Consider the following 16181-nt stretch of genomic DNA (forward strand, 5'->3'; position numbering starts at 1 on the left):
AAGGTGTGCACAGTGATTAGTTGTCTCTCCCTCTGTGACGCTGACAGCCATCGAAGATCTCTACCTGTATCTGCTGGTTAACGGCCCAGTCCTTTTTATGTGTACTTATTTACTCCCTTTAATTGTATTTCATGAAACTTATTATTTTTTAAAATTAATTAGAGCACACAAGAGAGAGAGAGAATCTCAAGCAGGAGCCCAACGCAGGGCTCAGCTCAGGGCTCGAACTCAGGAATTGTGAGATCATGACTTGAGCTGAAATCAAGAGTCAGACGCTTAACTGACTGAGCCACTCAGGTGCCCCTTCATGAAATTAAAATAAAATACATTGCCAGACAGCCTCGTATAAAGATTATATCGATTTATGTCGCCAACAGCTGTGGACTGGAGTACCACAGTTCTTTTATACTCACGGTGTCTAGGAGGGCCTTGAGGAGAGCCCTAGTTTCCCCCAAGGTCACATAGAGTAGCTAGCGTTCAGTATAGGAGTCCTTTCTCAATCTTGCACAGGACACCAGCTTTCTTCTTTCTTACAGCCCTAGGGAATTGCTCATCTTCACTTAGAAATGGTGGAAGGGAAGAAATAAGACAAGGTGAGGGATTAAAAGAAAAGAAAGAAAGTGAACAGTTGAGGTAAGAGAGTTAAAGACACAAAAATGATTTCCAGAATATTCCCCGGTTTCTCCTCTCATTTTGATTCTCTGTTGCTTAAAATGATCCACCATTGATTATCATTACGTAGGGCATTGCTTGATCTTACATGTTTTTCAAAATACACTGATCAAACATCAGTGGCTTTAGAATCTTAATTTCAGACTTTGCCAAAAAGACTTACTTTTTCATAGCACTTTCATGGATGTCCTTTAAAGACCATTATTAACACTTTAAAAAGTACCAGAGCTGGGATCCTGTGGGAACATTCCAAGGTTAGTCCATCTTTCTCCTAAACATTTTTTTCCTAACACTTCTCTCTTAATTTATCAGTAGCTATATTTATGAAGAAATTCAATCTAGATGTATTTGATAAACCTTGTCATTAAAAGGTATTTCAAAAGCCATTTTATTATATAGTAAATGTTTCTCAAGCCTGTTTCATTTAAGTTCTTTTCCTAAAATAGCAGTTTAATTTGACTTCTGGCAAATAGTTACCCCTCAAAGGTTGAGCTAAGTTTTTAATGTAGTAACTTTGCATAGAAGTTAAATTTAGCAGTTAGCCATCTCCCACTTCTAGTTTAAGTCCAAGTGAACTTTTAAAAGTCTAAAATATATTGGCCTCTCCCAAGACCTAGACTCTGAAATTAACAAATGCTAAAAGAGATGTGCAAACAGGAAACTCTGTGACTCTTTTAAAAAATGTTTTAAGTCCTATAATCATTTTTCCACTTAACCCTCCCACCCCCTACAAATAAAAAGATCTACAGTAATCCTGTGGAAACTTTAGAAATCTTTCTGTTTTTCTTGCCCACATCTTCCCATTTATATATTTTAAGTGTTATCTGATACGGCAAACAAATGTAAATGATGTCCTTTCAAAGTTCACTGGCTTCCTCTCTGAAGTCATCTAAAATTCTGGAGCCATAATACAAACCATCAGATAAAGTGTGAGACTTTCTACTTGAGAAACATTAGGTGACTTAAAATGATTAAGTGGAACCACAAGAGCCTTTTCCCCCTCAGTTTCTAGAAAGAATCGTGTTACTCCTTTAAGTGATTCTGTGACAAGATTTTAGGTGAGGAGAATGGAAACTCCTTGAGGGGACTGTGGTGTTTGATGGAGGACAGACCCTGAGGCCAGGTTGGTTGCCAAGTTCAGGAGCAACCCAGGCAGAGAGCCCACCTCCACCTCTGGGGACAGCCCCTCCAGCTGGTCCTCACAGCCCTGCCGAGGGCTTCCTGGCCTCTGGCTCTCCAGTCCTCTCCTGAACACCATCACATGGTTGTGGGACAGAGTTCCTAACCACTTGTGCATAATGTACTGGTATTTTAAAATACCTGATGTATTAAAATCCCAGATTAGTAGCAGTTACGAAAACAAACCTTTGATGAAAGGGTATTTTTAATTGATGCAAATCGGTATAGTGACTGAGTGGAGCTCTGCTGCCCCCCGCATAGGGTCTCCCTTCCCGCGCATGCCGGGACCTCTTCCCCGGCCGCTGGTCTCATGGCCGTCCTCTGCCAACGGGAGTCAGTCTGCCGCCTGCGTCCTCTTTGCCTCTGACCTTCCTGCTCCTTGTGCCCATTCCCTGGCTGTTAATTCAGTCCTTTTGCAAATTTGCTGCTTGTCCTTCAGAAGTCACCTTAACTGTCTCATCCTTTAGAAAGCTTGTCTGACTCTCCAAAGGTGGATTAATTGCCCTTCTGGCTTGGTAGCTGCTGTAGAAAACTGGTTTTTTTCCGTTGCCACACTGTACTGAAATACTCAGTTCCTTCTCCGTCTCCCTCTTGAATAATATGACTGAGCTTCGCATAATGTTAGATACATAGTAAGTGTTCGATAAATACTTGCTAAATTAATTCTTGCTCCGGTTCTGCTACTAACTGGCCCATATCTATATACCCTGAAACTTCCACTCGCCTATTTTTACCCCCTGGGCCTCATAGAACAAGTCTAATCCCATTTTTACATGATAGCCCTTGAGAATCTGGATTCTTGGTGGGTAGTTCCCCAGAAAGAATGAGCCGATTCCGGAATGAGTTCTTCTACCTGGACAGAGCATACTTAGGTATATCAGGAACATCAGTCAGGAGCACAGAACTAAAGGGTAGCTTTCCTTTGAAAGAATGGTAGGTAAAGATCTTGAGTGTTTGTTCTCAAGAAGGAAGACAAAGGTGGTAGTGTAGATACTGACTACATTTAAGAAGAATGATAAGTGTAAGAAGTTCTTCTTATTTATTTTTTTAGAGAGAACATGAACCTGGGAGGCAGGAAGGGGAGAGAGACTCTAGCAGGCTCCATGCTGAGCAACAAGAGGCTCAATGCCACAACCTTGGGATCACACTCAACCAACTGAGCTACCAAGGTGCCTTGATAAGAGTAAGATGTTCTTAGAGTGAAGATATTCTGCAGAGATCAAAGTTTTGGGCTTCATTTTATGTAAATAACTTTGAAGTTTGGGAGGCCCGGAAGTTGGTTCTTGAAGCACACACGGCCTTGGGGGAACTTTGCTAAGCTATAGGGCTATCCCTTGACTTAGACGAATTACATTACAGGCTAGAGGAGGAATCAGTCTTAAAATTCGGTGGTGTGAAAAGCTTCATTCATGAAATCGTAAGTAGCAGTGAGTTGATAGTGTGTGGTAAGTATGAGAAGCAAGAAGGAAGGCATAAGTGGAAACCCTCATCCCAGTTAGGCTATGTCTTTGATTCAGAAGGAATTGGGAACTATTGGAGATTTGTAAGAAGAGGCATTATTAGAACTTAGCAGTGGGTTTTAAAGGGTGGTTTTTAGGTATCTTCTCATCCTGTAAAAATTAAACAACTGATCACAAATGCATCACCAAAAGTGCCAGGGTGATGATTCAGATAGTCCTCTGAGCTCCGTCCTAAAAAGGACAAGTTAGCCTGTCTTTCTGACACGTACTCCCGAGAAACTTTCCCAGTACTACCCCCACCTCTGTTTATTCTGTTACCAGCAGAGAATAAACCTTTGGACCCGATTCTTCTCTCACAATATTTGAGTGTGGGAAAAGTAACTTTTCCAGCAAACCTTGAGATGAGTTTCTGTGTAAGCCCTCAGGCAGGCTTCCCATTCTATACGTGTAGCAGCAGAATTAAGCTAAGGAACAGCCCTGGGAGCCAGTACGGAATCTCCACACCATAGAAGCCAGGCCCCAGCTGTGATCTCACAGCTGCCCTGAGAGGCCTTTTTTGGGGCTCCCTGCCTCCTGATAGATGAGATTTGTTCTTTCCCCCAGCCACCAGCTCTACGGGTCTCTGAACTAAACTTCCTGTGCTCGTCTTTTTCATCATTTTCCAGGAAAGGTCCAGAGACAGCGCTCCAAACAGTTTCTCTTCCCTCTGTGGGACGTTTGTAAACTACTGTCACATTACCCACCAGCTGGCCTTCAGCCACTGGTTGCACACACAGCCTGGTCTTTTCAGAATTTACCATCCAAGCCCCACATGGGATGTACTGTGGGCTCTATGACCGGTTACCAGACTATTCCCAGCCCTCCGGCCCGTGCTGGCTCAGCACTGTGTGAGAAAAGAAAAACTTGGACGGGATCCAGCATGAGAATGATTGAAAGATGGAAAGAGGCGTTGCTATGAGAAAAGGATAAAGGAACTGGGTAGGTTTAGCTCTGGGAAGACAGGGACAGTGAGAGATAGTAAGATATTGGGGGGAAAACGGGATTTTTTTTTTAAATGTTTATTTTTGAGAGAGAGACAGCAGGAGTGGGAGAAGGGCAGAGAGAGAGGGAAACACAGAATCAAAAGCAGACTCCAGGCTCTGAGCTCTCAGCACAGAGCCTAATGTTGGGCTTGAAATCCTGAGCCAAAGTGAGACACTCAACTGACAAAGCCACCCAGGCGCTCCTAAAGATACTTCTAATATTTTAATCCTTGTCTGGTGACGGACTGCCCTTGTGCAGGGCGTTCCAGTGTGCAGGCCCAGGAGCAAGACACTGCTTCGTGTGTTTTCTGTCCCTCCTGGGATTTGCTGTGAGATTCCGATTGTGAAGAGGGATAGCTGGCATTGCCTGGGACCTGTGGGACGAGGAGGGCGGTGCTCCTGCAAGTATGTTTGCCTGATGGTCCCCGAATGGGGAGCCGGGAGGTATATGTCGATTCTTTCTCGTTACCTTGCTGGTAGTTCTGAGAGCTGGTAAAACCCGGAGTTAGTGAGTAGAGCATGTTTGACCCTTGGGACTCTTCGGGTTGAGAAGTTTAAAAATAATCAGGATGACCATTAGCAACTCTTATTCATTCAGGGCTGTTTTTTTGATGCGTATTTATTTTTGAGAGAGTAGGTGTGTGTGCAGCAGGGGGACAGAGACAGGGTGGATAGAAGATCTGCACAGTCGGTGCAGAACCTGATGCGAGACTCACAAATCAAGAGCTCCTAACCTGAGCCAAAGTTAGACACTTAACCGACTAAGCCAACCAGGTGCCCCCAAGGCACTTTACTAAACTCTTTATATTATCTCCTTACTCTTCAAAACAATTTATTGTGAAGGTACAGTTCTTCTCATTTACAAGTGAGGGGTCAGACTCAGAGAGTTTTAAAATTTATGTTCAGGGTCACAATTGGTGAGTTGCCTATCTGGTGTTCAGAAGCCAGGTTGGTCTCTCTGGCCCCCAACCCCAAGGTGGTTTTGGGTTTTTAACAATTTTATTTAGATATAATTTTAAAAAGTAATTCATATACCGTACAATTCACCAATTTAAAGTGCACAGTTCAGTATGGTTTTGTATATTACATTATCAGTTTATCTTATCTGTAGTGAAATGGATATGATATAAACCTTAACATTTTAACCATTTTAAGTTGTGCATTTCATGGCATTAATTGTATTTATGATGTTTTGCAGCCATTACCACTATCTATTCCCAAAACCTTTTCGTTGCTCCAAACAGGCACTAACCATTAGGTACTAACTCCTCTTCCTTTCCTGCCATGCTCCCCAGTAGCCTTGAATTGGCTTTCCTTCTCTGTGAATTTGTCTTTTCTAGATACTACATTTAATTCTAATCATATTACATGTATCCTTTAATGTCTAGGTTTTTTTCTCTGTACTTTCAGAATTGATCCATGTTGTATAAAGTGTTAGGATTTTCTTTTTTTAATGGCTCATGTGCTGGGTGTAGGTATTTTTTCTTCTGTATGCTTTTACTGACATTTAACAACTATGAAATGAAGGAAATCCATTTTCACACTCAGTTTCCAGTGTGTTCTTATAACATTGGAGCGATAAGTGTTCTCTGTTTTTCACGCCCCAAATGGTCCTTGTGTCTTTGTATTTTTACAGACTCTTTATAAAACAAGAACAAAACACTGTAGTAAAAATACATGATTGTGGTAGAAACTCAGGAAGTATAATGAGCAGAAAAGGACTCAGGCATTTATTTATTCACAGAACTTACCATCCAGAGATAAATCATAGTAATATTATTAAATGTGTTCTATCACAATGAGCTTTTGAAATCTTTTATATATCTCATTTAATTTTCATGACAGCCTGTGAGAACAGGTACTTCCTTCCCTGCCCCCTATCCCCTTCCTCCTCTTTAATAGTTTCTAGACGAGGAAATGTGGCCTTAAGTCGCTAACTTACCCCAGGTCACAAAGGTGCTAGTTGGCATAAACCTAGGGCCATGTACCAAAGCATTGTGCCCATCCCTCCTGCAAAGCATTTATGTATCTGTCTCTTCATATTAATGAGATTATACTAAACATAATGTTCAGTAACCGGTTTACTTTTTTACTCAGTATTTTGCTATCCTCTTCCCATATTTATAAATACAGATCTCCCACATCTTCCCTTTTGGTGGCTGTAATAATATGGCATTTTGTAGTCATTTAACCAGCCTCTAGATTTGACCTGTAAGATTCTCCTCCTTGATTCTTACTTAAAAACCTTGTATGACCATCCTCTTAATGCTTGACCAGCTGCCAGTTCTAGATTTGCCAGGGATCTTGCAGACACCCGGATGGCTTGGCCATGTCTTTTCTCATCTAAGATGTTCTGGGATCTGGCTCTGGGGAGGTGAAGCACCCCCACGAACCCCTTAGCTCCTCTGCAGATCATCTGGCAGAACCCCTCAGCTCAGAAGTCCTGCCAGAGCCGGCCAACCTTCCTGCTGATCCTCACACCCAGATCTCCCCGAGTTTCATGGCAGAGTAGAACTGAAAAAAGACCTAACACTGACAGGCAGCCTTTTAGTGTGAGGGTAATTTGTTCATCACAGACTCAAGATCCTCATGACATAGAATTACTTATCATTCCCCAAAATAAAGAAGCTCGGCCTAACCTCCTCCAGTTTTCTTTTGCTTCTGACAGGTTAGGATGCTCCGTTCTCCCCAGTGAACTCTTGCTGTCATTTACATCCCAAGAATGAGTACAGACTTCAGGAATGAGAGGATGGGTTGTATATGTTAGTGCTGGCCAAGTCTGCACTGTTTATCTTACTGGAAAGTCAACAGTGTGACTGTTGACCTCCTGCACAATTAAGATCCAGGCTTTTTGTTATGTTCTTAAACGTTGTGGCTAAATCTGATATTTTATGAGGCAGAGAGAGATGGGAAGAAAAAGCGAAAATCTGGCCAGTCACGGGGCCGAGATGGACCAATCCCTGGAGCTGCTGTTGGAACTTGGAAGTCTGGCAGCCAGTGCATCGGGTGATCAGGAATCAGTCTACAAAGGTGCTTGGCCTGGCGCCTTTGCTTCTACTCACCAGGTTAGATGGGTCTTTTGAGCAGATCAGATTTCTTAAGAGAAGCTGAAGGACAGTGAGACTTCTTTTAAAAGAAGCCTTCTGCTCTTGAAAGAAGAGCACTTGTTTAAAAAGTTAAAAAGGAAATGCCTCGTAGTTAACAAACCTCTAGCTTCCAGAGGTCATCAGCTCATTCCTAGTAAAAATAGCTAAACAGTAAGTATGAGGCACAGAAGAATGAGGAAGAAAACAGTTAAATAGGAGAAGTGGCTGAGGGCGCACATTCCAGAGCACCACTCCCTGCCTCCTCCTGCAGGTATGGCCCCCCCCCCCCCCCCCCCCCCCCCCCCCCCCCCCCCCCCCCCCCCCCCCCCCCCCCCGGAAGATTTGATGAACCAAGGAATGTTCTTGTAATAAGGACAGATTGCCTGTTGCATAGATAACGTTGTTTACACCACCGGACTGTGTCCTCACCTCCTCTCTCACGTTAGTGTCGATTACTGCCACTGCAGTTTGCTAACAAACACTGTATGACAGACGCTGTGCCTCATGCGGTGCCTCTCAGGTTCTCAGTGACTTTTTATAATGAACCTTTGCGATGGTCTGTGTTTTTATCAGAGAAATTAGGTAAATTGCTCAAAGCTGTGCAGCCAGCAACATTTACAACTAAAAGACTTATTTAAAGAGTCTGATTTGACTTCCTGATGAAACTTTACTGAGTCACTACTCCCCAGGTTTCCGGAATACCCTCATGGGACACGTTCTGGCACAAGAAGGTCATTTGTTCTTCTCTTGTCAGTTTTCAGTGACCATTTGCTGACTCCCTGAAGTTTACAGCTTTTCCAGCACTTTCTGGATGACCAATCACATCTTCCTAATAGCCTGCCACTATGTATATAAGGAGTTCCATCTCTACCTAGTTTTCCTCAAGTATATATTTTACTCCCCACCCTACCCTGGGATCACTTGGTATGTTCAATTCAATAGGAGTTACCTATTGAGTTTGTAGAGAATGAGGTTCTTCTGTGGCTCAACACCAATGCCTCTCCAATTTGGGCTGGAGAAATAAAAGATGATGGTACTCATCCAGCATCTGGTCCACAGTAGGTACTTAGTAAATACTCATGGCAAACGTTGACAAAGAGGTGGTATAATTGGAGAGAGCATAGCCCTGACTAAAATTTTGGATAGAGTGGACTTTATTCATTCATCCTGACCCTGAATTGCTTTTAAGAACTAGCTTGGTCTCTCTTTGTTATTTTTAAGTCATGACGTCCAATTTCTTCCATCAATCCATGGGCTCATGGTTCAGTACCTTCAGGAAACATGTTCATTTCCATCACAGAGTGTGCAGGTAGAATTGTTTTCCCTAGAACCCCTGTTCCCTGGGAGAGCGTAGTGGACAAAGGGAGGCAGTTCTTAGCAACAGGTGTTTCTACTAGTGAAGTTTTTGCTTTTCACTCAGGATTTGATCTGATGCACCAGATTCTAAAACCGAATGAATAAAGGAAGGGAGGATTTTGGAGAGGATGGAAAAGGACAAGTTTCTGGGTTTTCTGTGTGCTAGCAAGGCTGTTTCCTGTAGGCAGGAAGTTCCAGGTCTACTGATGGCTTTGTTCCTGTAGGCTTTTCATAGTTCACAGTAATTGGCAATGTGTGACTTTCCAGAATTAGGCAACTTTAGCCTCCCTGAAAGAGACATTTTAAACACCGTAGAGCAGAGCAGTGTTGAGCAGCCTCTGCTACGGCCATCAGCCTTGTGGTGCTCATGCATCTGATACTGAGTAAGAAAGACTTTCTTTGGGATGGTGATGATGATTAGACATTGAGGTCACTTTTAATATATTTCAAATGGTGATCACTATGACGCCATGAGCAAATGGTGTCCTCATTATTTTGCATCTTCCCCATATTCCCCAAGTACCATTTAGAGGCTGGGACAGAAATAGTTTTGGAAAACATGTTTCTGCATTCGACTTTACATTTACTACATGTGCAGTTTGGCTACCATACTCCTCCTGGCTTTGATGGCCTTGGGTTGTGGCCATGACAGATTCTCAGGCTGCATCTTCTCAGGACAGTGGGACGGGTAGGGTGGTGGTGCTTGTGGTGATCATAGTAAAGTCCCCACACCACTTCAGTCAGGAAGATGATAAATGATACAACTTCTCTATGTTGATTTATTTTATAGTTGCAATTTTAGTTTGAATTTCTAGGAATAAAAATTTTAGTGCACCTGAGACGCTAGGAAGAGCAGTAGAACTTTTCAGCTATTTGTCTATAGAGATGATGGCGTTAAACTTCAACGGGTCTTCATCTATGTAGGACTGACACCTTTTAGTCTATGGGCTCGCTCTTTTTGGTGATTGGAAAAACCTCTTGGGAATACAGAATGTTAGTGCCCATTTTTTGTTATTTCCATGAAGATAGATAAATTTTCTTGTGTTGTAAATTTTATGTTTGGAATTTTTTGACATAGCCGCTACTATTTAACCCAGAATTCTGTTCAGAACAGACCGTGGAGTGAGATTGCTCTGACATGAGAGGAAACCAGGAAGGTGGAAGCAGGATGATGTCTGGTTTCACTAGTGGGGCCCCCCCTTCTCTACTCAGTCTCTGCGGTCCAGTAATGACACTCTCCAGCTATTTGTGAATATGCTCAGTGTTCCCAGTGCGTACATCCAGGGTAAAGAGCTGAGGCCAGCCAGTGAACACAGATGGGGGCAACCAAGAGTTTGCTCGCAGAGCAGAAGCTCAGTTCAGACACACGTTCCATTGAGGAATCCCTCACACGGCCCCTCGGCCACCATGCTTCTGTGTGCCTGGATTTGTGTTATTTGTACTCCAAGGTATGTTTTGAGGTTCTGACTCCATTCCCTAAGTCGATTTCAGTCTCCTTAAGACTGATAGCTGTGACAAGTCATTAAAGTTTCTGCCTTTTTATCCAGACTGGAGCCTGCACAGATTTAGACTGACATTTTCTTAAAAGTCAGAGCCACTTAACTGCAAATCATTGGGTTGATTGATTGTATGTTTCTCAATTTTACATGCTCCTGACGTGTAAGAAGTTGCGGCCACTTGGTAATATCAGTTAAATCTAACAAACTTTCATTGAATATCTTGTGTGTGGTAAACTTAGGTGCTGGGGGTAGGAGATTACGATTTGGGGAATAAGAAAAGTATAGAAAGATCCTTTTCAGTGTGAGTGATGGATGGCAGTCATCAGGGTACACACGTACCATTAAGGGAGCTGTTGGAAGGATTTTGTGGTCCATCCTAGGTTTTCAAGAGTGCATCCTGCTTAATGAAGGAAGACTGCTCTAGGCAGCACCTGTTCCAACTGAGAATCAGCTCGGCTTCATTAACTATTTAAAAAATACACATCAAAATAATGGAAAGATGTTTTGCTTCTAAAATTGTTGGGTTTTCTTCAGTTTTGTGTTTAATGATAATTCCCAGTGTTGTCATATTTAAAAGTGGGTATAAATGTATCTAATTTTGGGGGGGAAGTAATACTGAAATAGTTCAGCACAGGAAGATTTATTAAAGTCCTTAAAAATGCTCATCACCTTAGACGGTTTTTGTGTTTTTTGGGGTTTTTTTTTGTTTTGTTTTTTTGTGGGGTTTTTTTGTTTGTTTTTTTAATTTTTTTTGGTTTTTTTTGAAAGAGAGGGCGAGAGAGCAAGCCTGAGCAGGGGAGTCAGAGGACCTGAAGAGACTGTGCTGAGAGCAGACACAGATGCTTAACACGGAGCCACCCAGGTGCCCCTAGAGCTCGTTTTTCTAAGACTTGATCTCAAAGGAAAACAAGATGTACCAAAAGATTTATGCCTAACAGCACTAATAAAAACTTGAATGTCTGCTGTAGAACACGTACTGTGCTAGACACTGGGGATATAGTGGCGAGCAGCACAGACCCAGGCCTTGCCCTCAACGAGCTTGTGGTTTAATAAGACGGTTTTGTAGGTGATCTGTTTTCACAGACTAGGTAAACATCTGTCCAAGTAGCAGTTTCATTAAAAAGGCACCTGTGCCTCCTCCATGTTCTTGAAAATACTTACCCATTCCAACTTTCCACCCTTACCAGAATGGTAAATAGTAACTAGAAGTTTTAGTAAAGGGCTAGCTGTTGTTTCGATGAAGAAGTTTCTTTTCCTTCCTTCCCACGTCCTCCAGCATTCTCCATACAGCACAGGTTGTTGACATTTTCATATACTCTCTGTGTCCCAGACCTGCAGTCTCTCCTGCCTTCTTTCTCTTTTGCTTGGTGCTCATATATACACACAGTATGTCTCTTCACTAGTTTTTGTAAAAACATGTGAAAATCACCTCAAGGGTATGCTTTTCTTATTATAAATTCAAGTATTAATTAAATACTGTCCTGGCCCAGAAAAGCAGATCAGAATTACCATGTTTTCAAAATTAACCTCTTAAGCTATTCATCCACCCTGAAGTAATATTCTTTTTTGTTTTTGAGGGTAGTGACCTGTCTTTTCTAACTTGGTTAAAGAGTTAAGCTTTATGGCTTTGGGGGGAAGTGTTTGGTAGGCAAAACCATCGTCTTCACCCAGGGGTTAGGAGCATGAGCCCTGGCCACCTTGTCTCTAGTCCCGTCATGGCTTCACTCCCAGCTGCATGGCCTTGGGCCTGTCACTTAATCACTTGGCATCCTCCTTGTGACATGAAGACAATAATAGCAGTACCTGCCTTAGAAAGATGTTGTGGAGGAAAAGTGGGTTAAAGTCTGTGAACTATTTTGCACAAAGTACGTGCTGTAAAAATATCCACATTGCCGTTTGATATGCAAACAACCCCATCACCTAGCGACACTACCACACCCATGTCCGATACTGAAATCCCTTTATAATCTAAATTATCTACCATAGATGGAAGAGGCTCTTGTTTCAGCAAGAAAAGAGAAGACTCCCTTCAACTGACAGTACAGTTCTACCAGAAAAAGGGGGGAGTGGGTATGTTATGTAAAAGGGAGAGTATCACACTAGTGACTACAGCTGAACGCTGGTCCAGCCTCGTGAAGCTCAGCAATGTCTCTAGTGGAGTGGAGCTGGGCACATGTTTTTGTATGTTTAATATGATCTAAAAACCGACACTTCCTGGAAGTGCAGCTCCTGTTAAACATATAGATTTGATTGAAGTCCTTAGGAAATCCATGGTCTTAGGGAAGCCGGCAGAATATCTTCCAAGTTCAGTTACCCGCATCTGGGAAGGGAATTGCTTGGGGAAAGGCTGGGGGACCCTCATCCCTGCCATTGCTTGGCTCAAGAAGAAAGACGAATGAAAGTATCCAGTGGTGATGAGTGGGACTAGATAACAATAGTGACCTCAGCCCCTGGAGGAGCCGTTTTCTTCCTGCTTCCGTGCTGGGTTCCCTTCAACTCTCACATGAGACATCAGATCTTTTTAAAACCACTGATTGTATTGGATGGTTTTTTGGCATGGAACAGCTGGGCAGTAATAAAAGAACAGGACTGTCGAGAGCAGTGCCCCCTCAGAGGCATGACAGAAAATCATTAACTGGAGGAGAAGGGATGTGGGGCCAGCTGAATCAAGACCAACTTGCTTTTGGAATATCCTTGGCATACTTATTTTGTGGGTCTGGGTTGGCCTTCTGCAGGTTTGAAGAGTTGCTCCAGGAATGTGTGTTATGAGAGAAAAAAGTGGGGTGGGGGAGACTGTGGGAGTTAGCGGGAGGCCAGTTCACACGTCAGAAGGCTGTTAAATCCGTCCAGGTGAGAACGTGCAGTTGGGTAGTTGAAGCAGGGATGGAAAGAGATGACACCGGATCCGGGGTGGCACAGGCAGTTAAGCATCTGACTCTTGATCTCTGCTCAAGTCGTGAGTTCATGGTTCCTGAGATCGAGCCCTGCATCAGAGCTCAGCCTCAGCACGGAGCCTGCTCGAGATGGTCTCTCCCTCTCCTCTGCCCCTTCCCCACTCGTGCTCACTCACTCTCTGAAAATAAATAAACTTTAATTAAAAAACAAAGGAAAAGATTGTAAGACGTAATAGAAATGTAATCATCATAGACAGGAAGTGAAGGGTTGGATTCTGGACAAAGATGACTGAATCACATCCGGGGTCTGGCTCCTGCTGCAAGTCACACGGCAGTACTTTAACCTCTCTGCGCCTCTGCTTCCTGGCCGTGTGAAAGGGACAAATATCCCCGCTTTCCCCAAGGAGCGCTGGCTCAGTGTGCGGCGCAAAATGTGCTTGGTAAACAACAGCTACTACTGTCACTACTATTACTGTCGCTGTTATCAGTGTCTTTGTCATCTTCACTGTTATTAGGACTCAGCAGTTGTCTGGACATGGGAGATGAAGGAGACTTTGAAGCTGAATAAATGGGATAAAGAAAGGGAAATGTGGGGAGGTGAGAAGAGAAACTGGTTGTGAGTGACAGTGATTCACTTTCGGATGAGTTGAGTTGGAGGAGTTTGGAATGTTTACATGCGAGTGGGAATCAAAACCTTTGATTAGTGGGTTATTCTAAGTAGGATTCATAATTGAAACAATGAAAGCTGCCCAGGGCCATGATAGAGGGTAGACCATAGTGGAAGAGAGCTGAGCACGGACTTGAGTACTCTTGGCGTCTCCAGCATTGAGCACCTGTTAGCTCCGAGTGCAGAACAGGAAGATCACAGTGTGCCTTGTCCTGGGTGGTGCTGCAGACACCCTTCTGGCCTCTCACCAAATCTTTTGCTTTCTCCTTTGCACTTCTCTTCCTGGGGAGCCAGTGAAACTGGGAGCTGTCATTTCTGAGGGCCACCACAGTAAGTTACCTCTATGGATGGCTGAAAACAGAAGTTCATTCTCTCGCAGTTTAGGACCGAAGTCTGAAACCAAGGTGTCAGCAGAGCCGATTCCTCCTGGAGGCTCTGAGCGACAGACCGTCTCCTGCCTCTCCTCGCTGTGGTGACTGCTGGCAGTCCGTGGATTGTAGACGCGCCGTTCCAGTCTCTGTCCTCACCGTCACATCGCCTTCTCCTCTGTGTCCTCTACTCTTAGAGGACCAGCAGCCATTGGATCTAGCACCCCCCCCCCCCCAAATCTAGTGTAATTTCATCGCAGGGTCCTTAAGTAATTACATCTGCAAAATTCCTGTTTTTAAAAGAGTTTCCAGGTAAATGTTAATTTGGGGAGGACATGGTTCCAGCACTTCCAGAGCTCGTTGGTGCTGGGCCACAGAAGCTGGCATGTGCGGCATTCTTAGCTCTGACGTGAGAGAGTGTGTCCATTATAATAGGATCTTTTGCAAAAGAGTCTGCCTTAGAGGACTTTTTTTTTTAGGGGTTTACTTAACACACACGTGGATCAACTACTTGTGAGGTATGTGTGAGTGGGAGTTGGTTGTGCAACAGAGTCCTTGATTTATTTTTTTCTTTCAAATTTGATTTTTTTTATTAAACATGGAATTTTTAAATTTTATTTAGGCCTTTGGTGTTTTCTAGTCAAATTCTTCACTTATCAGGCAAGCTCCCCTTAAGGACTGGGCTTAGGTTTATTCTAGTAAATTGACTATGCTAAAACTAGACATGAAGCCCACCTGTGCTCTCGGGCCTGTCCCCACCACCACTGGTGGGGGTATCACACGGGCCCCACCATCACTATGGGGGTGGGCAGGATGGTGTATGGAAGGGATCCTGAACCATGAGCCAAAGAGACCAGGGTTCTGGTCCCAGTTCAGACACTGAGTTAGCTGTGAGACCTTGGATGGTTTTTCTTTTTCTTAAAATGAGACCACCCATTCCTGCCCTGGTCTCAGAGCTTCTGAGGAGCATCCAGAATGATCGTGGATATACTCCCTCTTGGCTGTGTATGAAAACGTATGTAAATACAACATGTTATTAAAACAGGGTTGAAATGTAATCTTCTTTAAGAAGTCACATTTATATGCTCTCATGTCTGTCTTCTGTGTATACTTCTCTCCCACACAGAACTGAATTAACTTACAGTTTGATCACTTCCTCTTCTCAAGGGCAAGATAGAAGTTGTATTCTCTTTTCTCTTTTGTTTTTATCGAGTTTGGGCAAGTGGTTGACTTCCTGATGCTTTGTGACCCTCTGTGCTAGGCACTGGGTGGGCAGAGGGTGTGAAGCTGCAGTCCTGGAGGCCAGTGCTGTGCCTGGGAGACAGAAGACACAGCAGCAGAGCACAGAGAAGGGGCTTCCCCACCATCCAGGGAAGCACATCTAAGTGGAGTCCTTTGAGGAAAGAGTAAGGGTTAAGGCAGTTGAAAGGAGAGAAGACCCCCTGCCCCCTGGCAGAGGGAGCAAGTGTGTTTGAGGCCTGCAAGTGGGGGAGGAGTGGGCATGGTCCAGTAACGAGAATGATCCTAGACCGTGATGGGGAGGCAGGTGTGAGCCAGGGCTGCTAAGGCAGATGAGGGCAAGATCATGTGTGGTCTTCTAGGCCACAATATCTGGAGTTCAGACACTGTCCTGGGAGCAAGGCGAAATCATAGAAAGATGTTAAGCAGGAGAGTGCCATCACAGAATTTGTGTGTGTGTGTGTTTTAAAGAGACAAGAGACAGTGCGAGCCTGGGAGGGTCAGAGCTTGCAGTCAACACAGAGCCTGACGTGGGGCTCGAACCCACAAACCGTGAGATCATGACCTGAGCTGAAGCAGGACGCTTAACCACCCAGGTGCCCCCAGAATTGTGTTTTAAATATCATCCTGGCTCCAGCCTGGCTGCCAGGAGGACTGTGAGGAGGCCTTTTCAGTGACCCAGTGGTGGTGCTGAAGATCAGAGTAGATGATGGGATGGATTCGGGGGACCTTGGTGAGG

At 43.9% G+C, this 16181-nt stretch overlaps 1 protein-coding gene across 6 annotated transcripts in view; it reads left to right on the top strand.

Annotated features, from left to right (window-relative positions):
- RBPMS (RNA binding protein, mRNA processing factor) overlaps positions 1-16181 on the top strand; it is a 169629-nt gene that overhangs the window by 124250 nt on the left and 29198 nt on the right. The gene's annotated exons all lie outside the window — the stretch shown is intronic.

Source organism: Suricata suricatta, chromosome 1 (genome assembly GCF_006229205.1).
Source record: "Suricata suricatta isolate VVHF042 chromosome 1, meerkat_22Aug2017_6uvM2_HiC, whole genome shotgun sequence".
Classification (NCBI taxonomy): Eukaryota; Metazoa; Chordata; class Mammalia; order Carnivora; family Herpestidae; genus Suricata; species Suricata suricatta.